We start from the raw sequence: 27,353 nt of genomic DNA, 5'->3' as shown, positions 1-27,353 counted from the left end.
AGGGCTTGCTGCATGCGATCCGAAATGGTTTCCTCATGCCAGCCTAATACATAAACTACTAGGTCATCAGCGTAACCCTGAGTGTGAAATCCTAGGTTATTCAGTTTGTGGAGAAGTTCATCTATGACTAAAGTCCACAAAAGAGGAGAAAGTACGCCACCTTGGGGGCAATCTCTTGTGGCTTTGATAGATTTGATTGTTCCTCCTAGTTCGGTGCTGATCGTCCTAGATTTCAGCATGAATATTATCCATCTAGTGATGGGTTCAGGTACCTCCTTTAGATATAGGGCATTATAGATTGCCTCATAGGAGGTGTTATCAAAAGCTCCTGATATGTCGATAAATGCACATAGAGCTATCTGTTTGGACTCAATAGCCTTTTCAATAACTGTTACCAGGCTGTGTATTGCAGTCTCAGTGGATTTTCCCTGTTGACAGGCAAATTGAAGTCGATGCAGTGGAAATTTAGCTAGATTGTTTTCCCTAATGTTATCTTAAATAATTTCTATTTCCGATAACAACACATTTTACGCCGATTTGACCGCGCCAAAGACGTCAACAGAAAATTGAAGAATTCCAGGAAGTAGCAAGAAAAATTTCCGACTTTATAAGGAGTTCCACAGCAAGGTAGAGTAATCGAGCCATCAACAAGCCCGTGGAGCTTACCGGTTGTGGGGGTTAAAAAGGAAAATAACAGCGCCTGATTTTGTGTAAATTACAGAAAGCTGAATAGGGTTACGAAAAAAGACAGCTATCCGTTAGAAACCATAGTAAACTATGAAGGACCCCAACAGAAAATTGCAGAATTCCAGGAAGTAGCAAGAAAAATTTCCGACTTTATAAGGAGTTCCACAGAAAAATGGAGTAATTGAGCCATCAACAAGCCCGTGGAGCTTACCGGTTGTGGGGGTTAAAAAGGAAAATAACAGCGCCTGATTTTGTGTAAATTACAAAAAGCTGAATAAGGTTACGAAAAAAGACAGCTATCTGTTAGAAACCATAGTAAACTATGAAGGACCCCAACAGAAAATTGAAGAATTTCAGGAAGTAGAAAAAAAAATGTCCGACTTCATAAGGAGTTCCACAGAAAAATGGAGTAATTGAGCCATCAACAAGCCCGTGGAGCTCACCTGTTGTGGGGGTAAAAAGGATTTTGACGGTGACACTCTTTATGCAGGCGAAATGGTTTTCCACGCTTGATTTAAAAAGCGCTTACTGGCAGGTGGAAATTGAGGATTGCGATCGCGAGAAGACACACTTCACCATAGTCCCATGGGATGTGGCAGTTTTCTGTGATGCCATTCTGACTATGCAATGCACAAGCAACCTTTGAGCGCTTGATGGAGTATGTGCTGAGAGCGCTCCACAGGAAAACTTGTTTAGTCTATCTGGAGGACATCATCGTTCCAGGTAAAAGTTTTAGCGATCATTGGAGAAATTTGGAAGTAATTCTTCAGCACATTGTCCCCACGGGATTACGATTGAATCCGGAGAAGTGTGCATTGTTTAACATATAACATATGTAAGCCACGATCTTGGCGACAATTGAAGGCATCAAGACAGATGAGGAGAAAATAAAGGGAGTAAAAGATTGGGCATGACCATGAAATGTACACGAAGTTTCCTCGGACTGTGCACGTAATACCGTCCTCTTGTTTCTGGATTCCCAAATATTGTCCGGAGTCCCCATAATCTTTTGCGCTTTTGTATGGCATCTATGATGGCAGGGTGGTATTCCATTGCGAGCCACATCCCAATAACCTGATATTCTTATTATTTTTGCGTTATGATTAAGTAACTCGTATATAAAAAAAAAAACGAATATTCCAATAAAACCGATATTTTTTTAAATTTTATTCATTTGCAAATATTTTTTTATGCTACATAAACTGAGCTGCCACGAACAAAGAGCTGGCACGTCCTAGTACACACCTGGATAGTTGGCGTATAAGTTGGCGTAACTCCCGAATGAAAGATCTACCAATTCTCCACCAGATACCAGTGGGCCATCAGAATCTCCCTGGTATGCCTCTTTGCCGGTGGCAGCAGCATAAATCATAGTTCCTTGCCTTTACTACCATAACCATAAGAACTCGAAGCGCACTTTGTCAAGCTGACTATGTTTAGATCAACATATCTACTGCTATGGACTGGGTAGCTATGACGAATCGCATTTTAGAGTCGGACACAGCAGCAGAGCTGCCATTTGCAAGCGCCGAGGTAGCCAAACTAATTTAGCTTGACTTTCAGCCCTCTTCCCATATTTACTGCGTTCATGCGCATTCTGTTTTCTTTGCTAGCGATAGATTGCAACCATCGCTCCTGTTCGCATCTGGAGATGATCCTCAAACTACGAGATGAGCAAGGCACTGTGTATGGGATTTAAGATATGCAGCTAGGAGATCAACACTAGATATAGTATTTTTTCTTTCGACATTGGTAGCTCCGAATCCTGGAGAAGACCCAAGAGAAGCAGATCGACACCCACCACCTCGTCGATTACAAAGCTGCATTCGACCATGTCTGAAATTAGCATTCCCGCAAAGCTCATCCGGCTTTGCAGAATGACCCTACCAAATACTCCCAGCGCAGTGAGAATTTGTAAAGATCCTTCTGAGCCATTCGAAAAGAAGCGGGGTTTCAGACAAGGCGATTCCTTATCATGCGACCTTTTCAATTCGATGATGGAGAAAATTAATCGTGCCGTTAGCATCGATATCGCCGGTACTATTTTCTATAAAAGTATAGACAAGTCTACTTTACTCAAGCGGCAGCACTTGGTCGGGAAAAACCCGAGTCTTTCCGGTAACGTAGAACCGGCTGCCATGGGAATGGTGTCATATTGCTCGCTTACGCTGATGATATTGACATTGTTGACATAACTCAGCGGGCAGTCAATGCAACTTTCCCCAGTCTTGAAAAAGAATCTCGTCGAGTGGGTCTTGCAGTAAACGAGGGCAATACGAAGTACTTTGTGTCAACAACCAAAGAGTCTACGCGTATTGGACAACACGTTGCTTTTGACAAGTACGACTAGTCAAGGTATTTGTTTACCTAGAATCCAGCGCTAGCACCAATAACAACCTTAGCTCAGAGATCTAGCGCAGAAAAACTCTTGCCAACAGGTGCTGCTTTGGGCTGTTTAGGCAATTGAAAGCCAGAGCCATCTCTCGATGAACGAAAAAAGCTCTGTTCTCACGAAGTTAATGTCTGGACATTGACGTACACCGATGGATGGTTATTAGGAGCTTTCGAGAGAAAAATTCTTCGCAAGATCTATGGTCCGATGATATATAACGAATAAGATGGAACCTCAAGCTGTAAGAGCTGTACGCCGACATCGATGTAGTGAAGTGCATTAAAATTCAGCGCCTGCGCTGGCTAGGTCACGTTAAGCGAATGGAAAATAACGCTCTAGCAAAAAAGGAGCTCTTTTCGAAATGCACTGGTGGAACTCGAAGAAAAGGAGGTCCTCACTCACGTTAGAAAGAAAGATCAAGTCGATCAACTGGCGTCAACACGCGCAATGCAGAGGCGATTGGCGCAACATTTTGCTAGCGGCCAAGACCGGCCATTGGTTGTGATTGCCAGCTAAGTAAGCAATTTGTGAGTAAGTGTCGAACAAAGAGGAATGCAAGTGGGTAAATGTACCGAATACTTTTAGGATGAAATGCCCCCCGATGAGGGGTGAGACTTGCAATGCATAGAATCCGAAGTGGCACTCTTAAGGCTGGCGGTTACGTAATTGCAAACAGCGTCGTTATAACACTTCCGAAGTAATAAAGTAACTTCTACTACAACCAAAACGATTCCACGTAGTGCATGAAGTGACTCCAAAAGGAACATTGTATGTATCTATGTAGATACGTTGCAAGAGACTAAATGGCATTGCAAAAGGATAATAAACAAGTTTTTGTTACATTGCAGAACTTTTTGGGTATAACGATGAGGTTTTTTACCTTGGAGCACATGCCAAATTGTGTTTGTGTGAGTGTAATTTCTTATTTTGACTGTAAGTGCTAGCCAACCAGCACAATTAAGAGGCTCCAAGCGATGCTCTTGAGGACTCTCTTTCGTTCCGTATCCGGAGCACTTTTGCGAGGTGTTGCTGTGGGAGTCCCTTTCCTCGTCGGCTTCGGAGCTCTCTGCATTTGACTGGTCCCGATAAGCTATGCAAGTAACAGAAGGAAGATGGTGAGCAACTTCCGGATCGAAATAAGAAGCTGTTACAGGTATTACAATCAAGTGAAAAATTAAATACTCGGAAGACGCGACGATCCCGTAGAACACTTAAAAATGGTAAAATTGCGTAACGTAACCCAGTGGCAGACATGATGGGTTGGTTCAAAAAAAGGCAGATGAACGCACCGCCTCATTCCCAGAGTGACGGAATGGCTCGTGGAAGTAGATTACTACTTTACCCAAATCCTGGGTAGTCGGGAATGTCCATGAAGAGACTCCATACTTTGAGCAGTGCGAGCCAGCAATCGACTTAAGAAAACACTAGAGGATAACCTCGACTGCAAATTCATGCTCGAGAATTCTGTGCCACTGATGCTGAAGAGCAACGACGCATGACACGGCGTACAGCAAGTTGTTGCCAAAGTGATGCAGCAACTCCGGTACAGGAAGCAAACTAGGCGAGTAGGAGAACTGTAAAAACAAACTTACTATATCAGACTTAGGAACTTACCTTTATATAGTATGGACCTCTTTATAGCAGTACTGATAAGACAGGGGTGGGGCACCAACCTAATGATTTAAGCATTGGGTGATAACAAGCAGATACTACTTTCGACGTATTTCATCAGGACAGTAACGGACGTTGTGTCTAGTGCTTCCAAAGGGATCGATACTTAGGCTTAGTTCGCATAAAAGTTTCACACTGACGGGGTTAGGCTTTCGATGCTTCTCCCTCGTAAAAAAAGAAACAAAAACAAGAAAGTGAAAATGTTTATTTTAGCACGAGTTCTTAGAACGCTTCAAAATTCCAATTTCACAAACCCAATTGAAAGGAACATTTTCATTCCAGTTGACCCAGCAGTAATGGCGTAAGGGTTTTAGCTTTAAACACAATACACTTAACTTTTTTAAGGACAGTTCTAAAATGAATAGTGGAGTAGGCGCTGAATATACTGTCTGGAGTTAGACCTAAGGAAGTCGTAGGAGCTTTAAGATCACTGCAGTGCATCCCCGTCTGAGGTTTTCGCTATTGCAAAGACAGCAGGCATAGCTTGTGATACTACTGGGACCAACTCCAAAGTTTACATTGATAGTCAGGCAGCCATTAGCACAACTACATCGTTTGTCATAACGTCCAAGATAGTTCTTCACAGCTGGGAGACTGCGATGTGTAAGCTACATTTCTACTGGGTTCCAGACCATTAGGTCACACAAGGGAACGATATAGTAGACTATAGCGAAACCTGTGGTCTTTCTATCTTCGGATTTTGTTAACGAAATTACTAAGTCAATACGAACATTATGCAATGAAATAGACGAAAGCATGATTAGAAAATTCAGAACAGGATGGTTGCAGGAATGCAAAGATTATGTGTATATAGGACGATCACAGTCGTACTCGATTTATACTACCCCTAACACGAAGATGTGGTAGAACTACGATAGGCGTGCTGATGGGTCAGCCAAGTAGCAGCGTATGCTTATAAGATAGGAATCTCGGACAGCGAGGAATGCAGGAAATGTAGGGAGCAGGGCTCAAGGGCAGCTCTAGAGCATCTCCTTTGCGGATATTCTGCGTTATTCAAAACACACACACCATCGTTTGATGGATTGGAATACATTTCAGGAATAGGAAATCCAGGAATCCGCACCACGCGGATGGACTATTTCAAAATTAATGAACTCCACCTAGTATTGCTTTGGACCGAACCGGTCTATGCCTGACTGCAAGTGATCTAGTTCAACCTATCCTAACCTGACCCGGCAGTAAAGCTATCGCATTAATGTTGAACTGGTCCGATGCATTGATGTTTAGCAAGAAACGATAAGTCGTTTGCATTCCTGTCTGAGATATATTTTATAAAATAAAAGTAAAGTGTAGTAAAATTACAATATTAGTAAGTAATGTTGAACACCCTTGACCTTTAAGGTAAGTTGAACTTAAACTCAGACAGAGTAAAATATTATATTTAAATTACCGAACCATTTACAACAAAGTATGCAGTCAGAAAAAGCTTGAGTCGCAGTGTAAGCAGATCGACCAGTTAATTAGAGTCAGTAATAGGAGTGATTGGTGGCGTCTCGCTAATAACATAAAAAACCGTCGCCCAATGTTTATAATTCACTATCTGAATTTTACAATCATTGTTCTTTACACAACGGCTCTAAAACAGAAAGAAATTCTACATGGTTAAAATAAATAACCCTCAGATTTCCATTTTTTAAAAACTAAAAATCGTTGATGCGTGCTCAAGATCGATTATCTTTATGGTGCGCAGGTTTGGGGTGTAGAAAAATATGAGCGTGGAGGGACTTTTGCGTTTCTTTATTAAAACATTGATATTTTTGCCTGCAAACACGCCGAATTACATGAACCGCATTTAAACCAATCTGCTTTCGCAATATTTGCATACTGTCAGAGCTCATATGTTCTGCACTGTTTTTCTCTGACAGTGACAGATTTCTGTACATCCTTGCTAAAGAGCAATAGAGCGATATTGCGAATTACAGACTAAGAAAATTATCTGTTGTCTCTAAACTTTTTGAATGTGTTGTCAAAGACAAGTTATATTTTAGTGTAAAACGTCTGATTAGTCCTAGACAGCATGGTTTTATAGCTACAAGATACACGTTATCTAACTTACCAGTTTTTTCTGAAGATTGCCACGCAGGCTTCCAGAGTGAATACCAAATTGACGCGATGTACACGAACTTCTCTAAAGCCTTCGATAAAATCTTTCATACAATTTTAGTAACTAAATTGGCATTTCTCGGTTTTCATTCGACTTTTCTTGATTGGATTTGATGCTATATAATAAAGAGGAATCAGTAAAGTAGTTGTCGAAGGGGTTTTTTCGAAGCAGTTTACTGCCGCCTCTAGTGTACCACAGGGTAATAATTTATGGCCTTTGTTATTTGTATTTTGTTTTCGCCTAATTTTCCTATCTATGCTGGTGATTCAGCCGTCCTACAGTCTGAGCTGAATGATTTATTTTCCTGGTGCCTTATCAATCGTCTATTTCTTTTTTATATGTAAAAATGTCATAAAATCACATTTTCTAAGCTTCAAAACCCGCTTAATTAAGGGTTTTCCAATAACAGGTGTTATTTTAAATGTGATTGCGCTATCGAGAGATGATTAACGATTTTTTATGACCGGAATTGGATGGTATTGATCTGGACAACGTTTATTTTCAACAAGACGGCACTACGTGCTACACAAGTAACGAAACCATTGATCTTTTACGGGAAAAGTTTCCGGACCGTGTTATCTCTCGAAGAGGTGATCACAGTTGGCCACCGAGAACTTGTGATTTAACACCTTGTGACTTTTTTCTTTGGGCCCACGTGAAAGGGAAGGTCTACGCCAACATCCCAGGGTCGATTCAAGGCCTCAAAGATGGAATTCGTGAGGCTACCGAGGACAGAGGGCAGCCACTTTGCAACTTTTGCGGTTATGGAGAATTTCATGAAAGGGATATTGTCCTGTAAGCGTGGTCATGGTGGTCAATTGCCTGTCAATCATTTATATTAAAAAATAGCATTTTTCTTTGAATATCAAAATAACACCTCTTATTGGAAAACCCTTTAATTCTTACTATATTAATTAAACATATGTTGCTTCATTTGATGTGATTAAAGATTTTGGGATTTTCTTTAATTCAATGGTAAATTCGATCACCCGGTGGTCTAGAGCTCGAAGATTTAGGGTACTTTCAGGAACTTTTTTACAATAAAAAAAATGAACAACGATATTGAAATTTTTAAGTCTTTTTATTTAACTTCTTTTACATACAAAAATAAATTTTTTTTTTAAATGTAATAATTTTAAAAATGGCGCTGAAGTTGACCCTCCCGAAAAATTGGACCTGGATGGTGTTGCCCATTTCTATTTATCTGAAACGCAAAAAAACGCAAACAAATTAATCAGTATGTCTGTAGCTATGTCCCGTACTAGAACAAAAAAAAGATCGAGAAAATGGCGCGGTTTTGAATTTGACACTCTAAAAAACGTTTTTTTCAGCTTTTTAATAAAAAAAACGAAATAATTGAAATAATCATATGATTTTAGTACGGGCGATAGCTATTGATCTTGTGAACAACATTTTAAAATTTCAGACGATTTGGTTGAATAGTTATTTTTTTTTTTGACAACATCACGCCGAAAAAAGTCCTTTCGAGGTAAATGAGTTTAAAGTTTGAGATACAGCGCGCGGACCGCCCTCTACCTATTTAATGGGTTGTGGAAGCTATGATATTGGGAATTTCCGCATGAAAATTTCACAGTATATTCTTAAGATACACGGGGTCGCCTTAAATTTTACCGTTTCTAATTCACTTTCTGTGCTCGCTTTTCCAAGACGTCACTGATCGCACTTCACTGGCCCATATACTTTTAAGATATTATACTCCAAATTAGATTATGCCGCTTTTATTTCGAGATCTCATCATGCAGTCCATATAAATCGAGTGGAGAGGGTTCAAACTATTGTTGTGTGTTTCGCACTACGTTGACTCAATTTCTTATACCCGAAACCGTCATATGAATATCGCTGTCAATTGAGTAGTACTTTGCCATTAAGTGACCGAGGTACTGTTCAGTCAGTATCATCTTTGATCTCGCCCGGCCCGCATTGGAGTAGGACATTATGCCGAAAGTGCTAATGCGCCACCTCATTAGAACGTTGTTTGACTTTAATTATCTGTCTATCTTTTTGGAAAAAAGGTATTTCAAATGCAAGTAAAAATGACTTTCTGTGCAACAAAACCAAAATATATATGTATATACATATATATACGATCCGGTCCTCTTCGCCAACGGACACGGTTTTGTGCTAGGGATCTTAGTTTGTTCCACGATAATCCAGGAGACTTCATTTCAGCTTCTGTTGAGCGCCGCCAGGTGGTACGTGTTGTGCCAATTCCTCTACCAGTTTGTTGAAATGGATTCCAGCGCTTGTTTAGCGACATTGTCGTCTTTTTCCTTAGCGTGTGGCCAATACATTGCTAATTCCTTTTTTTGATTGCTAATGCAACGTCGACCTGGTCAGCTTGCTATCAGCAACTCGGCGTTTGTTATTGTCCGCGGCCAGCAAATTCGCAAAATCCGACGAAGGCAGCGATTTATGAACGTTTGTAGGAGTATCGTGATCTTCGCAGTTACTTTCCAGGTGGTGCAACCATATAATAGAACGGATTTGACATACGAATTGAAGATGTGCAGCTTAGTGTGAAGGCTGATACTTTTGTTTTGCCACAATGGAGCGAGGACACCTAAAGATGATTTATCTTTGCTAATTCTACATACATATATTCGACATCCAACTCAGAGCCGCCATACGCGGTGGCCATGCAGCCAAGGTAGCAGAATTGGTCAACGATTTCGAACTGTTGTGCACTCACTATCAGTGGTTTCGACATGGTGTCATGCTGATTCCGATGTTGACTTTGAGGCCGGTTGGTTCCAATTTCCCCTGCATGGCTTGTGTCAGCAAGTTTAGGTCACATAGCTTGTATACGAGCAAACAGATGTCATCAGTGTATGCCAAGTATCTGAGGAATGTGTTGTTAATCTGCTATTGAATGCCTCTCTGTTGGTTTTCGTTGCTAAGGGCAGCGCTCAAGACGTCTTCGATGACAAGAAGAAAGATAATTGGTGACAGGATGTAGCTTTGTCGTACACCACTCAGCACAGTTTTCCTTATGGAGGACGTAGCCACTTGCGTCACTGTAGCTCTCCCTTATACGTGCAACAAGTTTTTCAGGAATACCACTTCTCCTCAGCGCAGCCCAGATGGTCTCCCGCTTGACACTGTCAAATGCTTTTTCAAAGTCTACAAGTCAAGTCTACTATATAGATTACACTTAAATTCACCACATTTCTCGATGACAATTCGGAGCCACTGCGAAAACGGGCTTGGCAGAAGCTAATAGTTGCTTCCAGGTGGTGTTTTAGCCGGTTGAGAATTATATGCGCCATAAGTTTAGCTACTGCGGGGAGCACGCAAATGCCCAGCACGCAAATACACTTTGTCTGGGGAAAAGTTTATTATTTGTGATTTTGAATCTAAAAAAGGCAGAGTCCTTGTTTTTGCTACGCGGCGTAACATAGAATTTTAGGCTAGAAGTAGTATTTGGTTTGTGGACGGTACTTTTAAGGTTTTTTAGGATCTTTTCAGCATACTACATTTTATTTTCGCAATATCAGACTATTCCTTCTAACTTATTCCTATATTCTTATAACAATTTCATATTCCAACAATTTACACGCAAGTTTTTACTGTAATGGGAAGTGTTCCTAAAAATCCGAGAATACCTACGGCTACACCCGAATATGTGACATCTCCTTCCGTTATCGCCCTACTTTCATCAAAAGAAACCGTAACAGTAGTAGATAACGGCATTGGAAATTTCAAACCACAGAAAATTATGGGAGATTTTGAGAAGGCCATTATAAATACTTGTGCAGACATATATCCCGGAACTGATTATTCTGGTATCCAATGTAGAATCTCTCTTGCCAACCAGTGCTACTTTGGACTAAGTAGGCAATTAAGTAGTAAAGTCCTCTCTCGACGAACAAAACTAACACTCTACAAGACTCTCATCGTATGGCGCAGAAGCGTGGACGATGACAACATCCGATCAGGCGACGCTTGGAATGTTTGAGAGAAAGATTCTGCGCAAGATTTTTGGTCCTTTGCACGTTGGCAACGGCGAATATCGCAGACGATGGAACGATAAGCCGTATGAGCTTTACGGCGACATAGACAAGCGCAGCGAATAAAGATCCAGCGGCTACGTTGGCTGGGTCATGTCGCCCGAATGGATACAAACGCTGCGTTGGGAAGATCAGGTGGAGAAGGACTTGGCTTCACTTGGTGTGTTCAATTGGCGCCGGTTAGCAAGAGAAAGAAACGACTGGCGCGCTTTGTAAACTCGGTCAAAATCGTGTAAGCGGTTATCGCGCCAATTAAGAAGAAGATTATTTTGGTTGCTTCTATCACTTTTGCCAGTCTATCGGAAACTCCAAGCAGAAGAATTGCAGGAGCAATATAATAATCCTATCAACAGATAAATAAAAGTTTGGGCTTACACGCTCCTGGCTCTAGCCTTTGTTCCCGAGGAGGATGTCGCATTGACTTTGGAATTTGTGGAGGATGCAATATCATATAAGAACTCCTTACTATAGTCGACTTTTACGTCATCGGCATCATCCAGACTTATATTAAGCTTTAAAAGAATTCCAGAAAGAGTATGCGGATGAAATTATGATAGCTGAACTTAGTTTGAGGCGATCTGTAAAAGCGGCACCAAAAAAAAAAAAAATGGATAGAAATCCAAAACCGCTAGCGGTCCATTGCTTTAAATATGAAGAATACAATAATTCTGGCACTGTTTCCTCATATCTCACGTTATTGGCACAATATTGCTTTTTGATGGACTCCATTTTGATACTACGATTTACATATATTATTAAAATTGCTTTTACTATTTATTATTATTTTTTAACTGTCGGGACTTGCATTTTCGGGAAATTAGATTCGGGAAAAATATCTGTCGGGACACGAGTTGTCGGGAAATAGGATTCGGGAAAAGATACGGGAATCCTTTTTTTGCTAGCTTTACTATAATTACCTCTTTCCATTTTCGAGGGAAAGATTCTTGTTCCCAGACAGCTGTTATAATGGGGGACATAATTTCCACAGAGGGCGATACCATTTTTGTAGAGCTCAGCAGGTATACCATCTATGCCGGCAGCCTTGCCATTCGGTAATTGTTTTATTGTAGCAAAGATTTCCCCCAGATTTGGTGGTGACGTTTTTATTATCAAATCATATTTCGTAAATAGTTGCTATTTTTGTTTTATTGTACGGGCTGCCGCCGTGGCCGAATGGGTTGGTGCGTGACTACCATTCGGAATTCAGAGAGAGAACGTCGGTTCGAATCTCGGTGAAAGATCAAAGAATTTAGATAAAAAATTTTTTCTAATAGCGGTCGCCCATCGGCAGGCAATGGCAAACCTCCGAGTGTATTTCTGCCATGAAAAAGCTCCTCATAAAAGCTATCTGCCGTTCGGAGTCGGCTTGAAACTGTAGGTCCCTCGATTTGTGGAACAACATCAAGACGCACACCACAAATAGGAGGAGGAGCTCGGCCACACACCCAAAAAGATTGTACGCGCCAATTATAAAGGTTGTCAAAAAAGTCTTGCGGTATTTCCGCAAGCTTGTCTTTGCAAGCGCGTAGTTCTAGTTGTATTCGTCGCATCGGTTCACGCTAGAGCTTTTTGGAAAGCTCTTTTCACGTGCTAACACGTGTTTGATTAATTGTTGTTTGCTTTTAGTCGTTCGTGAGTTATAGCGCCGCAAACATGGAGCAAAATAAAGAGAAAATACGGCATATTTTACAGTACTACTACGATAAAGGCAAAAATGCATCTCATGCTGCCAATAAAATTTGTGCAGCTTATGGACCCGATACAGTTTCCATTTCCACCGCACAACGATGGTTTCAACGTTTTCGTTCTGGTGCAGAGGTGATCGAAGATGCGCCACGGTCTGGAAGGCCTGTCGTCGAAAATTGCGATAAAATCGCTGAATTGATCGAAAGAGACCGGCATAGTAGCAGCCGTAGCATCGGCCAAGAGCTGGGCATGAGTCATCAAACCGTTATAAACCATTTGAAGAAGCTTGGATTGAAAAAGAAGCTCGATGTATGGGTGCCACACGACTTGACGCAAAAAAACATTTTTGCCCGTATGGATGCATGCGAATCGCTTCTCAATCGCAACAAAATCGACCCGTTTTTGAAGCGGATGGTGGGTGGAAAAGTGGGTCACTTACGACAACGTGAAGCGCAAACGGTCGTGGTCGAAAAGCGGTGAAGCTGCCCAGACGGTGGCCAAGCCTGGATTGACGGCCAGGAAGGTTCTTCTGTGTGTTTGGTGGGATTGGCGGGGAATCATCCACTATGAGCTGCTCCCCTATGGCCAAACGCTCAATTCGGACCTGTACTGCCAACAACTGGACCGCTTGAATGCAGCACTCATGCAGAACAGGCCATCTTTGATCAACAGAGGCCGAATTGTCTTCCATCAGGACAACGCCAGGCCACACACATCTTTGGTGACGCGCCAGAAGCTCCGGGAGCTCGAATGGGAGGTTCTTTTGCATCCACCGTATAGTCCGGATCTCGCACCAAGTGATTACCACCTATTTCTGTCCATGGCGAACGAGCTTGGTAGTCGGAAGTTGTCCACAAGAGAGTCCTGTGAAAATTGGCTCTCCGAGTTTTTTGACAATAGGGAAGCGAGCTTCTATAAGAGGGGCATTATGAAGTTGGCATCTCGTTGGGAACTCGTCATCGAACAAAACGGCGCATATTTGACTTAAATCGCATTATTATAACCAATTTTATGAACAATTGAAAATTCAATAGAAATACCGCAAGACTTTTTTGACAACCTATATATATATATACATATATAATTTCGTTAAAATTCAATTCAATTCAATTTCAACTTGTACTTGCATATACTTTTAGCAATTTAATGGCTTCGTATGTTGATAATCTAATTGTCAACACTTTTTAATTTTAAATATTCTAAAATGCTTGTATTTTAGTTTTGTATTAATCACTTAAATGTGTGTTCTAAATAAAATAATAAAATTAGTAATTCAAATTCTTATAGGATAGTAATAATAATAACAATAATAAGTAAAATTTAAAATAAAATTAATAATGATAATAACACTAACACAAAAAATTGTTGTTCATGCACGTCCATTTCGGTTGTAATTCTGCAGTGATGAATGACACCACAGGGTGTTTCATATTATAAATAATCGATGGTGTGTTGTTTTGACAAGAAAACCCGACGTTTTCATTATTATTCAGCCGTCTAGTGTTTTTAGTTTAGTGTTGCAAAGTGCTGGCGACGGTTGTGTCGTGTGCCCGTTCCGTTGTAAACGAAAATAGTGTGAGACGAGAGTGCGGAAATGGATACAGTGCAATAACAACAAACCAATATAAAAGAACAAGCGCAGAAGAAGTTTTGTTTTTCTACAAAAACATTTTCAGATACATATTTATACACAATACAAAAGTTGTTACGCTGCAAATACATGTTTTATATCCGCATACGAGTGCTGCTAGTGGAAATTCAGAAATAAAAGAAAGCAAAGCAATAGAAAATAAATACAAACAAGTTCTTGTACTTCGTAAAAGCTTAATCAACTAAATTTAGTGATATAATAAAGCCTAGAAGCGGCATCAAATAGATATTGCAAAGTAAGCAGTGTAAAGAGTGGTGCAGTTTTTTATGAATGAGCCTGTGTGTGCAAGAAAATAGAAAATCATATGTACATATGAAATAAAAACGTTAAGAATAACACATGAAAAAGGAAGTAAAAGGTAACAAAATTCATTATGTAGAGCAAAACAAAATTGTCATCATGCACTTTACATGCATAATAAGCGTGGAAAGAATAGATATGCAAATGTAATATATGTCTGCAAGTGTGCCCTTATAATGTAACATATAAAGGTTAAAGAGCAGCAGCATTTGTGTACATTCGTACATACACAAATACAACGTACATACATACGTACACACATACACACACACGAGTAGCCCCACTTGCCAAATGGTACTTAAACGTGTTTTAGTACTTGTTTTCTGCCGCCGCCACGTCCTCCAACTACCAGTATGCGCCAATACCCAATTTGTGGTGTTCCGCTTGCTTGCTTCCCTCGCCCCCCACTGCGACGAAGTGAACGCAAGCAACAACAGCTCACCACCAACTCGATTTCTGTCAGCAGCAGCAGCAGCAGCACCATTGTCTGTACCATTCAGAGTATCAGAATTGAAGAGGCAGGCAGCTGCGAAATCAAACGTCATCTCTGCTGTGGTTTGTCAAAGTGCTTTTCTTGTTGCTGTTTATATTGTTGTTGTTACATACATTCTATGTACATTGCCACAACTTTTCCATGCATCATCCCATCGTTGGTTGGTTTCGTTGTGCCAGAATCGACCAGCAAATGAAGTATTGGAGTTTAATGAATCTTGAAGCACATACGCACGAGAGCAAAAAATGCGTTAAGCTGCAGAAGTGTGTGCATGGGCTTTTAATAGTTGCTTATTTACCGCCGAAGGAGTTGTGCGTGACTACCATTCGGAATTTAGAGGCTCGAATCTCGGTGAAAGACCAATGGAATAAAAATATTTTTCTAATAGCGGTGGCCCCTCGCCAGACAATGGCAAACCTCTGAGTGTATTTCTGCCAGGAAAAAGCTTCTCATAAAAAATATCTGATGTTCGGAATCGGCTTGAAACTGTAGGTCCCTCACAAATAGGAGGAGGAGCTCAGCCAAACACCCAAATAGTACGCGCCAATTATATATATATATATATATATATATTTATCGCCTATGTACTGCATTCATATCTCAACATACAAGGTGGCGCAAAATCGGAAGCTTTATAGTTTTTGCAAATTTGCACAAATGTCGTCGTACACTACGAACTTGACAGCTGCGGTATACAAAAAGAGAAGCAATGGGCCGTGTAATGTTTTTTGTTTAGTAAAAAAGATATTAAAAACAAAATTGCGTGATTATATTTGCGCCACCTTGTTTATACTACTATTTATGTTGCTGTGCACTGCTTGTTAATATCGTTGTGCCTGCTCTTTCCAAGCAAATGTGAGTTCTCATATTCACACTTGCGGTTTACGGTGCAAAAACCTGCCAAAAATCGATTTTAATTCTTAATGAATGAACAGAAAACATTACAGCGAACGAACGGCATTTTGATAAAATTGTTTTAATTTTGTAATGGTATAGATATTGAGTCAGTGTGCGCTATGTCATTGTTGATAACCAACCGTGAAATTCTTGAAAATTTGAAAAAGAGAAAAATAATCAAAGTAGAACCAGAATGCAGAATTTAACGAAACTTGCAGGCCTTGACTTGCATTATCCATAGAAAATATCATCTGTTGGTTTAGACATACGAAGTTGTTAATAAGGATATCTTGTCAAATCAGCTGAATGGCAAACATAAGTTTTTGACATTTCTGTGCTGCATACTTCGAGATATTATAACTGAGGGACTTACATCTGAAATCGGGGAAATCTAGTTGTGAAATTGCGAAATCGTTAAATGATCGTTTATTTAACAGAATCGTGTTTTGTGACGATACTCGTGTATTTGACCCAATATTGGCACCTGAATATGCAAAACTGCAAGTGAGGGTGACAGATAAATAATTTGCGCTTTTACGGTTTCTCAAGCTAATAACAATAGCTTGAATGTGAAGGTTCCAGCTGCAAGACGGAAAGCGCGTGAGACAATTCCATTCTCAGGATGAACTTTTGGTGATTGAATTATCTCAAGAATGAGTCTATCACTGGTTTTTCACTGACATCTCCGATGATAGAAGAGATTAAGCCTGAAAGAGCCATCTGCAGGCTGAAACATAATGGGAACTGGTAAGGTCCCTGTCCGGCATTGGAAAACAGAGAAAGCATAGACTTCGATCCAACGATTCTATCCATGCCCCTTGACTCCATGCCATCAAGAGTAGTACTTGAAAAGAGATACAGTGTGGTGCTGCCAGAGGATCAATTGTGGTCAAACTCAGAAAATGAGCCCGGCAAACACTGTTTTCGCATTTTCACGGATATCTCCAGGACCATGCACGCTTCCGGCTCTGGGGTCTACGTGGAATCCAGAAGGACAAAACTGCACTTTGCTCTTGCAATGTGTATCAAGCGGAGGTGTATGCTGTTAAAGAAGCGATGCACTTTGTTGTGGAAAACATATGTGTCTGCAGTGACAGCCAAGCTGCGCTCATGGCCTTAGACAGTCCCCCAACCACATCAGGGTTAGTCGAGTCCTGTAAATCCAGGCTGAACTATGTCGGTCGACATAATAGCCTAATGCTAACATGGCAAGTGGGTATCGAGGGTAACGATACCTCTGACTCCTTAGCCAGGATGGGCTCTGAGGCAAACTTTTTTGGCCCGGAGCTCGTTCTGCCACTCCCTTCTGCAGCCATCAAAACCACGATTAGCAAATGGGTTACTACAACCCACAAACGAGCTTGGCAGGCTGAGAGAGGCTGCAGATGGACTAAATTGTTATTACCTGTCATATCCGGACTGTCATAAATCCTCCTGCCATTAAGCAGAAGGGACTGCAGACTGCTGGTTGTTCACACACTTGTCGAACCAATCGTAGCGCAGACTACAACGTAGTAACATTGGCGGAAGCTGTGCTGAACTTTTTTGTATATCACGCACACGTCCCGCTTACGTCAGTCAATTAGCTGATTTCTTCAAAATTGCTGAGAGCCGGCGGTCTGAAGTTGGCCATACCTCTGCATTCTGTATATCTGGCATCGTGTGCGTATTCATCTGAATGTTTAAATTTACGAAACGTTTGCATTTGCCGCCTTCGACGTACCAATGCTCTGCTCACGGGCGAAAAATTTGCATGCGAAAACAACAACAGTTTAGTGTTGATCAAGCGACATGCTTGGACCAGAGCTTCCAAGTATAGGATATAAGTATTTCTATTATATTTTGCACACTTTCGGCGGGATGCTTTGAAAAGCAATAACATTACAAAACAGTTTGAGCCACTTGTTGTGCGGAGCTGGACGCTTGTCTTTTCAGTGCCCCATGACGGGATCAAAAGGGATCTGCAAATTTGCATCCTTTCAGGCCGGACGCTTTGAAATGTAATTACATAGCAGTTTGTCAACGAACTAATGCAGTGCTCTCGAAAATAATGCAGTGCTGTTAAATCATATGCACCGTTAGATTCAGGGAAATTTATTCACTGATCACTAGGTAGTTGTTGAATGAAAAGCAGCTGCTATACATAATAAATAAATTCGCCTGATGAAATATAACATTAGGAGAACTACAATTTTTTTAATGTTTTCCACCAGACCTCTTTCGTGAGTCATATCTCACGATTTATGTACTTATATAATCACTACCGGCAAGGTGAAAAGTCGGAGTAGGCCGCCAAAAAACAATTATGCTGTTTATGGGTCCAATGCAGTATTTAATGTAACAGCAAAACGTTGTTTCCAATAATTCCTGTCTAGTCGGCCAAATGTTAAAATGTTAAGAGTAATTATAACTATGTTAGTTTCAACGTCGAAATACAGCGAAAATTCGTTGCGAATTTTTTTCTTCATTTAATATTTGCATAATCTTGTTTTCGGTCATTGTTTCAATTTACCAGACAATTTGGAACTTCCCCTTCCGCTTTGCAAATGCAAACAGACATCGTGGTGAAAACTTTAATGGAATATACTCGATCTCTACGCTATTCAACTGCAACTTTCAATAAGGCGATTACTTTTGCGTCTACTAAGCAATAATAATGAAGCAAAGGCGCGAATTTGCTATTCTAAATGGTTTTATGACAGTTCAAAGGAGAGCGAAATATCTCCAATCAAGGCGACTAATCGCTTTTAAATCTTCTTTTGCATTTGTTTGTTGTAGTTTGCGAAGAATTTTTACTCCATGAGCGATTTGTTATTTATCCCTCAGAGTTTGTTGCTGTTAGCTTTTATTTGTGGAATTTGTCGTCTCGGTTGTTTGTAGCTGTGATGGCGGTTGTTGTGGTTTTTATTTTTACTGCCAGACTTCGGGAAATTGCGGCAGTCGTAAGTTTTCCTCACTAGTTAGATATGTACATATGTATGTAAATAAATGTGCATGTATAGGATGTATCAATGTAAGTATGCGCATAGAGTGGCTCAATAAAGAACTCGAACATACATAGCATGCAACTTCAAATTCAAAAATTTTCTAAGAAATGCAAGTTAATTATTTTTATTTTTATATTTTTCTATTGGCTATTTAAATAGAATTTTAAAAATAGTAATAATAACTTACAAATCCATTACCTCCTTGTTATAAAAAATTTATCATGCAGTATTGGCAAAATTGGTGTCAAAAAAGAAGTCGGACATCTGGCATTATTGCGATTGTTTAGCACTTTAAAACGGAGAATCCCACAATTAATTTGCTCTCGGCAGAACAGTGCAAAGGAAGAACTAAATGTAATAATTAAAATAAAGTTTAAGTCGCGTTTTGTTGAATAAAAGTCCAAGTTATAGACATGAATAGACAGCGTGGACAAAGCTCAACTGAAGTCAGAAATTTAATTATTAGTCATCATGAAAAGGGTAAAACCGTTGGGAAATCGCAGAAATAGTGGAAAGACCCCGATCGACCGTATACGACAAAGACACAAAATCCGTGGAAAATAAGAAGAAATCGGCACGACCAAAATTGTTTTCGGATGCAGATGAATGATGGATAGTGGAACAAATTGAGAAAAACTCAAATTTGAGCGCTTCTAAGCTCCCAAAGAAGTCGCCCAACAAATTAGTTTTAACTGCTACACCGAAAGTGTACGTAGGTATAGTGTTGCGAAAGAATTATTACAATGGAAGAATTGCACGAAAAAAACCTTTCATCAACGAGATTAACCGACACAAGAGAATAAGATTCGCAAAGCGTCATTGGGATAAGGATTTCGAGTTCTTCAAGGTCGTTTTATTTGCAGATGGACATATGTGTGGAGAAGACCTAATGAAGAGGTGCTAGAAAAAAACTTACGTCCGACGGTTAAACATGGGGGTGGTAATGCTATGGGCTTGAATGCCCGCTGCTGGTACTGGCAATTTGTGCTTCATTAACGGCAATTTGAACCACCAACAATACCTAACAATTATTGAAGAAATTTTGGCCCAAAGTGCTGAAAAATTGGGTTTTAAGGTGGTACTCAGAGCCCCGAAAAATTTATGATTTTCAAAAATTTTTTTTTTGCTAGTCAATTGCTTTATTTTACAAAAATAAAAACATAGCATTAATATGTTCCGACTTGACTTTAGCAAAATTTAAAAAAAAAAAGTTAATAGTTGTAAAAGTTATTGCTGTTTGTGAGGAGCCCGTTTCTCAAGAAGTCCCTTGCGGTGATCATATCAAGTCCTTGGAGATTCATCTAAAATTAATCGGACAAGAAAAATTAGTTTTATTAATAGATATTCTTGTGCCTCATCGAAGCTTTTTTTTTAAACTTAACAATATGGCGGCCTCAGGAAATATTTTGCAGATTTTCGTGAAAAAACCGACAGTTAATTGTTAAAAAAAATTGTAAATCTTAAAAAAAATCCTTCGATCAAGCAAGAGTTTTGTATGTTTTTCAAAAGCAGTATACATTTTATTGAAATCTACCAAGCGGACCTAGAAGATGCTATGAAAGAAAAGTGGGGGAAAATAGATCCTTTAAAATGCAAGAAGCTGGACGTCTTAAAACTGTAGGTCCTTCCATTTATGGAACAACATCAATATGCACGCCACAAATAGGAGGAAGAGCTCGGACAAACACCCAAAAAGGGTGTACGCCCCAATTATATACATATATTCCTAAGTTTTTATGTTTTTTTTTTTCTATGAACGAATGAGTTGAGGTTTGTTTATGTTTTTTGTAAAAAAATTTCTGCTGAACATATATTACGTAAAATACTAATTTAAAAATATCTCCCTTCTAACAAATTAAAATATTCATATTCAATATTATTTATATAAATATGTGTATAATATATCTGTAAATTTCAATTTTGGATTTTCTTTTGTTCTGGTAGAAATTTTCGTATATTGTACAATTAATAATTTTCTATGTGTTTATTGTCTAACAGTTTTTTTGTTTACAAATGCCAAATGCCAATAATTAATCAAAAATTTTGTGTTTACCAGTTTAAGATTCGCATTAAATCACAATCTCACATTTATTTGTAGATGCTTTTGGTAAATTTATGAGATGTTAAAGTTCCAAATAAACAATTTGTAAGGTTTCTTGAAAGTTTTACACAACTTTTTCCATCTAACGGGTAACCAATATTGGAATTTTGGCAAGAAAAGTCCAAAAAGTACATACCTACGTACATACATATGTACTATAAAAATGTATACAAATTGGCGCAAAATTAATCTCCTAATCGAAAAAATTTATGATTTTTACAAATGGCGTCGTGCGTCAATCATATTTGACACTTTCGAACTAGACAGCTGCAGTATACAAACAGACAAACAATGGCCAAAATAAAAATTTTCATCACTCAAAATCATGTTTTTTTTTTAATTTAGTAAAAAAGTAATTCAAAAACAAAATTGGATTATTAATTTTGTGCCAAATTTTTTATCCACCTACAAACATACATATATACTTGTATTAGAGAGCTATTATAAATTCGCACTCTAACTGAATTTGCGTGCCACCCTGTATATACATATGTAGATGTACTATAGTATATGTTAGTGCAGGAAAAAGAAAGAAATGATGCGATGTCATGTGGCACGCTAGCAGAAAGCATCATTTGAAAAAGCTCACCTACATTTTGAGATTCCACTGACTATGTTTGTGCTCGCAAACATATTAGATAAAAATATACATATATATGTATGCCTGTGCTATATAAATGCGAACAGACGTACGAACCTTAAACATGATATACATATGTATATTCAAGAACTTAACCATTCCACGAACACTTGAGGCACCTGAATTCTCACATATTTACACACAATGTTCGTGAATTTCTTTTGTCAACTGCAATTTTCCTTGTGTGGTGGTTATACGAGTATGTACATACGTACACGTGTTTGCCCATCCATCAACATTTGGTACCATCCATACACATTTGGTGCGTTTAGAAAACACTATTAGAAACAAATTAACTATGTACCTTTGTCCGTTATCGCACACTTTTTTCGTCCGGGCAGACCACTATTGAAGATTTCCGGGGATTATTTTTGTAAAACATTTTAACCCTCCATCGACCGAACAAAAATAATATCTTTCAGATTTTAATAAATAAGGGTCAAAACGACCCACATGGGCCAGAAATATTGGGACAAAATGTTCGAAAAAATATGTGCCATTAAATTTTATTATATACACTTAAAGACAATATTAATGGTAAACGGTAAATGGTTTTATATAATATTTAAATCGACTGCAATATCGCTATTTCTTCGGATAGCCAAGCTGCAATGACACTGGATTCGGCTACAATGAAATGAAATAAAGATCGGAACATCGGAACATTGAAGGTAACGAAAAAGCAACTGAACTGACAAGAGGGGATATGCCATGAATAACGTTCTTGCAGTACCGGTATTCACACCAGTAGGTGCAGTCAAGAATACAATTTCCCTAAAATACCTCCAAATCGCGGATTGTAGATGGAGAGACCACGCGAAGTGTAAAATTAGCAGAACGTTTTAGTCCACTTACAACTTCAAGCAATCGTCGAGATTGATAAACATGAAACGACGTGACGCCTGGAGATTAACGGCCGTAATAACTGGCTTATGGTCTGTGGGGGAACAAGCAGCCAAAATGGGCATCCCTCACAACACTTATTGCCACAGTTGTAAACAACCTGAGAAAAAGAAAATTATTATCCGTTTTCTCTGTGAATGCCCTGCCCTATGGAAGGACAGAATGTTAACCCTGGGCAAACCGCTGCTCGAAAGCCTAGAACAACTGTCTGGCTTGGATGTCAAAAATCTAATAAGGTTCTTAAACCGCACAGACTGGATATAATCTTGCTGTAAATAACTGTTAAACTAGTTGGTAACGAGGATGTGGTAACAAAATGGTGCGGAAGCGGTAGTTAGCACTTTAACCAACCAATCAAACGAGCTGCGCTAACCATTAACCGGCTCTCAGCGGTGAATCAGCTTAAAGAATCAGCTGATTGACTGACATAATCGGAGTCATGACAGCGATTTGTTTATGAAAAACTGAGAATGTGTGGGTGATATACGAAAAACTCAACACAGTCTTCGCTTTTCTTTGCCGTCTGCAAAACAGCTGATTGGACAAATTCATTAATACGTGTGAAATGAACAGGCAAAATTCCGCTGCAAAAACCCCGATGACGTGGCAGCCGAAGTTATTCGCTCAATTTCCTTTTTCACCATAGCTAAAGGCCAAAGCTGGTAATCAATCTATCATAGTTGTGTCGCAATAATAATTTTTGCTCAGTTTGTTATCGCAAAATGAATGGAAATAAGATCGCAACATGTTTCACATCCCGGCTATTCTCCAGACTTGGCTCCCTTGGATTCCTCGGACTACTATTTGTGCCCGAATTCTCGGACTACTATTTGAATAAATGGCTGGCGGGAAAAGGACAAATCCTATTATCAACAAATTAAAACAGACGAAGTATATAAGCCTAAAAGCAAACTATGCGGAAAAATAAAAAATAGTTTAAATAAAAAATAGTTTAAAAAACTATATTAAAAAACACGCTTTTATTGCCAATCGAACTAAAAAGTACAATATAAAATAAATTTTAATGACAAAGAGACCTATAATGCAGTAATAGCAAATCGAACGATCAGTCATAGTCAACTACCTCAGAACAGAATTATAACAAAAATTAAGATCCAAATGGAATAATTCAAATTAGAGTTAAAAGCGTGGGATGCTTGATATAGTAAATATTACAATCATTCTATTGGCAACTACCTATGTACAGATGGTTATGAAAGTGAAGCAAAATGCATCCCACACTTTTAACTCTAATTTGAATTATTCTATTTGGATCTTAATTTTTGTTATAATTCTGTTCTGAGGTAGTTGACTATGACTGATCGATAATTAATCAAAGATTCCGTTACATACATACATATGTACTTACAACCCGACCTAATAAAAGTGTGTTAATAAAAAAGATTTACCCCAAATAATCAAGTAACTTTTATTTTTGCTCGGACTTTTCAAACGACACTCGTAAAGCATTATCGCTCCACAAAGCTATGTCGATCTTAATACTTACATACTTACAGCTCTAAACATGAAAATAGCAGTTCCCCTAAAATTAAATGAAATAATTAAGTTAAAATTATTTTGAAGTCATTTACTTTTTTTCCTAGAAATCATACAAAAGTAAATTTTAATGCCAAAAATCTATGAAGGCTTAAGAAATTTCAGATATGCAGAGTTTATCTGAATAAATCTGGCAGCTACGTAAATAACGGTTCTTTATTGACGTAGTTGGGTTTCTAAGTACAACATTGAAATATTAGTTCCTTCAGTTTTTTAACGTTTTACAATGAATATTAATAATTAAAAAATCTTAAATTTGCACAGATTTAGACGAAAGTACATTTTTATTATTTATTTATAAACTTTATTTAATCTCGGCGAAAGTCAAGCATATAATTCTTATGTTTTGACTTTACTGCGTCGAGCGAAACACTGCACCTGCACCACAGAACAATGAAACAGATTTTGAATTTAGAGCAGATGGAAGATCTTTCATAGAAAGACAAAATATTTTTTCATGTTCAGCAAAAATGAGTTCGAGTGTAATTGAATTTGTGGAATAGCCGGAAAAAAGGAGGAAAACGAAAAACTTCCTTTTAAGGTGATCGCAGAATTGTAAGGAGCTCCATTGGTTAAATGCTTTTGGCATGGCTGCATGTAGCAGATTACGGGAAGCTGGATTAGCAGCTCGCAGCCCACGAAAAAAGCCTGTCCTTTCAAAAAACATAAGCCAAAACCTTTGGAATTTGCAAGAAAACATGCTAGTTGGACAGCGTATGGATATGTGGCGTAATATTTTATGGACTACGAGTCTAAATTAGTTTTGTATGGTGGCACGGATTCACGACAATATGTTAGACGTCCACCTGGCACAAAAAATCAGCCACAACACACTCTAAAAACCCCGAAACATGGGAGCTCAGAACTATGCATAAGGATGTTCCTCATATTATGGCCTCATACGCAAAATTAACGGTATAATGGGCACCAATATTTACGTGGAAATAATGCAGAACGTTGTTATTCCAAGAGGAATTAATTAAAAAAATGGGTGTACCAGCAGGATAATGATCCTAAACTCACGAGTCGGTAGGCAAAGGATTAGTTTCGCGCAAATAAAATTTACCATAGGTTATGGTTATGGCCAGTTCAGCCCCCCGAACTCAAGCCTATAGAAAATCTGTGGGCGACTTAAAAAGAGCAGCACATAACGCCAAACCGAGTAACAGTGAACAAATTTGGGAAATTGTTAAGGATGCCTGGCTGAAGATTCCGAAGCAGCGATGTGAGCAATTGGTGGTCTCAAATTTGAAAAATTCAACTTAATATTAGTTTCAACTTTGTATATGCAAACTTTGTCAATGCAGTTTTTCAATAATTTTTTTATAAATTTGGTCTGAATGCATTACTTTTATGACCACTGCTATTTTAATGTTACCCCTGAATCTCTATCGTTTAATATAAAAAGTTTTTTTTTCGTTATAGAATTGATTTAAATATGTGTTTAGTTAAAGAAGGAAATAATATTTCAAAATAGTAATCAAAACTTTCTAGTCACATCATAGATACATTTTCGTGTTCACAACTGTACAAATCCAATCATGTACTCTACTATACTAAAAACTAACTACCTTCTAAATATTTTCCTGACCTCGTTCATGACATGGCAGTCTATTTTGAAGAGTCAGCCAATTAGCCTGAGGGAGCTGAATTCCATTAAAAATGCGTTGAATAAAAACTCCTCAGCCCACCCGTATGGAATTATGTACATACATATGTAGTTGACATTACAGAATAGTAATTACCTCTTAATTTACATACATACCACACATACATACATATATGTACATGTGCACTTACGAACATTTACATATGTACATACATATACGCATCGCTTGAACCCATTTGTATGTGAAAGGTAAACAATCAAATCAAACGCGACTGGGAAGAAAATTTCAAAGTATTTCAACTTAACCAAAAGAAGTTAAATAAAACTTAAAAATCCAATTTGCCAAAAATTGTTATGCGTAATACTTTGTTGCCGTATTGAGCAACTTTCACTCGCAAAAAATGCATACATATGTATACATATATGTATGTCCACACATACATACATATGAGCCCAAATTGCGGGAAATTGCCGTTAGAACTTCCAAAGAAGGCAGGTTTATGGGCCATTCGTACATACATAAAACATACTTAAGTAAATACATAAGCGCATATTAGGCAGTTAAAAGTGAAGTGCATAGATGAAAGGAAATGCGGCAAAATGCTTAGGAAATCATGTACTAATGTATGTTTGTATGTATGTGTAAGTGTGTTAGAAATTACACAAATTAGCGAAAACCAATATGCTATGTAAGCTTAAGCACATAAAGGTAATGTGTAGGTTAAAAAAAATCAGAAGAGGTTTATGAGTGCGTAAAATTCGTAAATTCGTGAAATTACTAGGCACATTAGGGTGCCTCACCAAAAAAGTTGCTTTTTTTCAACGAAATTATAAAATTTTTATATTATAAGACTGTCGGAAAAGTATTGGGACGTACGTGAGATGGGTCCATTTAAAAAATACAGCAAAAATTCTTTTTTTTTATACGTAAATTTTGTTTTAAAAAATATCTTTCATGAAAAATATAGTTGATAGTTCTTAGTTGATAGAAGAGTATAAGTATTATTAGACAGAATTAAATTAATGAGATTTGCAGGTTTCACAGGTTCTTATCACTCAGAAAGTTTTGCAATGAGAGAAAGGTGATAATCGCTTGGTGCCAGGTCCGGACTACATATATGGTGGATGCATTAAAACTTCCCAACTAAGATCCCGGAGTTTCTGGCGAGTCAGTACAGATGTGTTAGTACACAAAGTTCTACAATGTCCCATCAGGACAATGCAGATGTGTGCGGTGTCTGTTGGTCAATTCCGGCCATTTCTGGCCAATCGCTATCTTCGAACGGCCCAGATGTTGACAATAGAGATCTGAATTTAGTGTTTGGCGGCCATATGGCAGCAACTCATAATAAATGATCATTTCAAGTCTCACCAAATACACCTTCCTGGCAGCTAGTCCTGCCTTGGCTACCGTTTGACCACAATATTCTCGTATGTGTTCCTTTTCTCATGCCCAGTCACCATCTGTTTAAGAAATGGGTCGATTTCATTCCGTTTGGCCAAGGCTTCGCAGATGGAAATTCGAGCCATTATGTTTTTTTTTGGCATTAATTGGTGTGGCACCCAAAACTCGAGCTTCTTTTTGAATCTTGCAATCCATGGTACAGCCATATACCAAGAAAATAA

General features: G+C 38.7%; 1 protein-coding gene across 3 annotated transcripts in view; it reads left to right on the top strand.

Moving 5' to 3' along the window:
* Positions 1–14,112: 14,112 nt before the first annotated feature.
* LOC128864424 (solute carrier organic anion transporter family member 5A1) overlaps positions 14,113–27,353 on the top strand; it is a 123,273-nt gene continuing 110,032 nt past the window's right edge. For 2 of the 3 annotated variants that reach the window (XM_054104075.1, XM_054104074.1), the window contains exon 1: positions 14,113–14,598. The gene's annotated coding sequence lies outside the window, so the exon portion shown is untranslated. The remainder of the gene's footprint in view (positions 14,599–27,353) is intronic. The other variant, XM_054104076.1, reaches the window with a different exon arrangement.

This window comes from Anastrepha ludens, chromosome 5 (genome assembly GCF_028408465.1).
Source record: "Anastrepha ludens isolate Willacy chromosome 5, idAnaLude1.1, whole genome shotgun sequence".
Classification (NCBI taxonomy): Eukaryota; Metazoa; Arthropoda; class Insecta; order Diptera; family Tephritidae; genus Anastrepha; species Anastrepha ludens.
The sequence above is the reverse complement of the archived record's forward strand: the minus strand, read 5'-3'. Positions and strand labels throughout refer to the sequence as shown.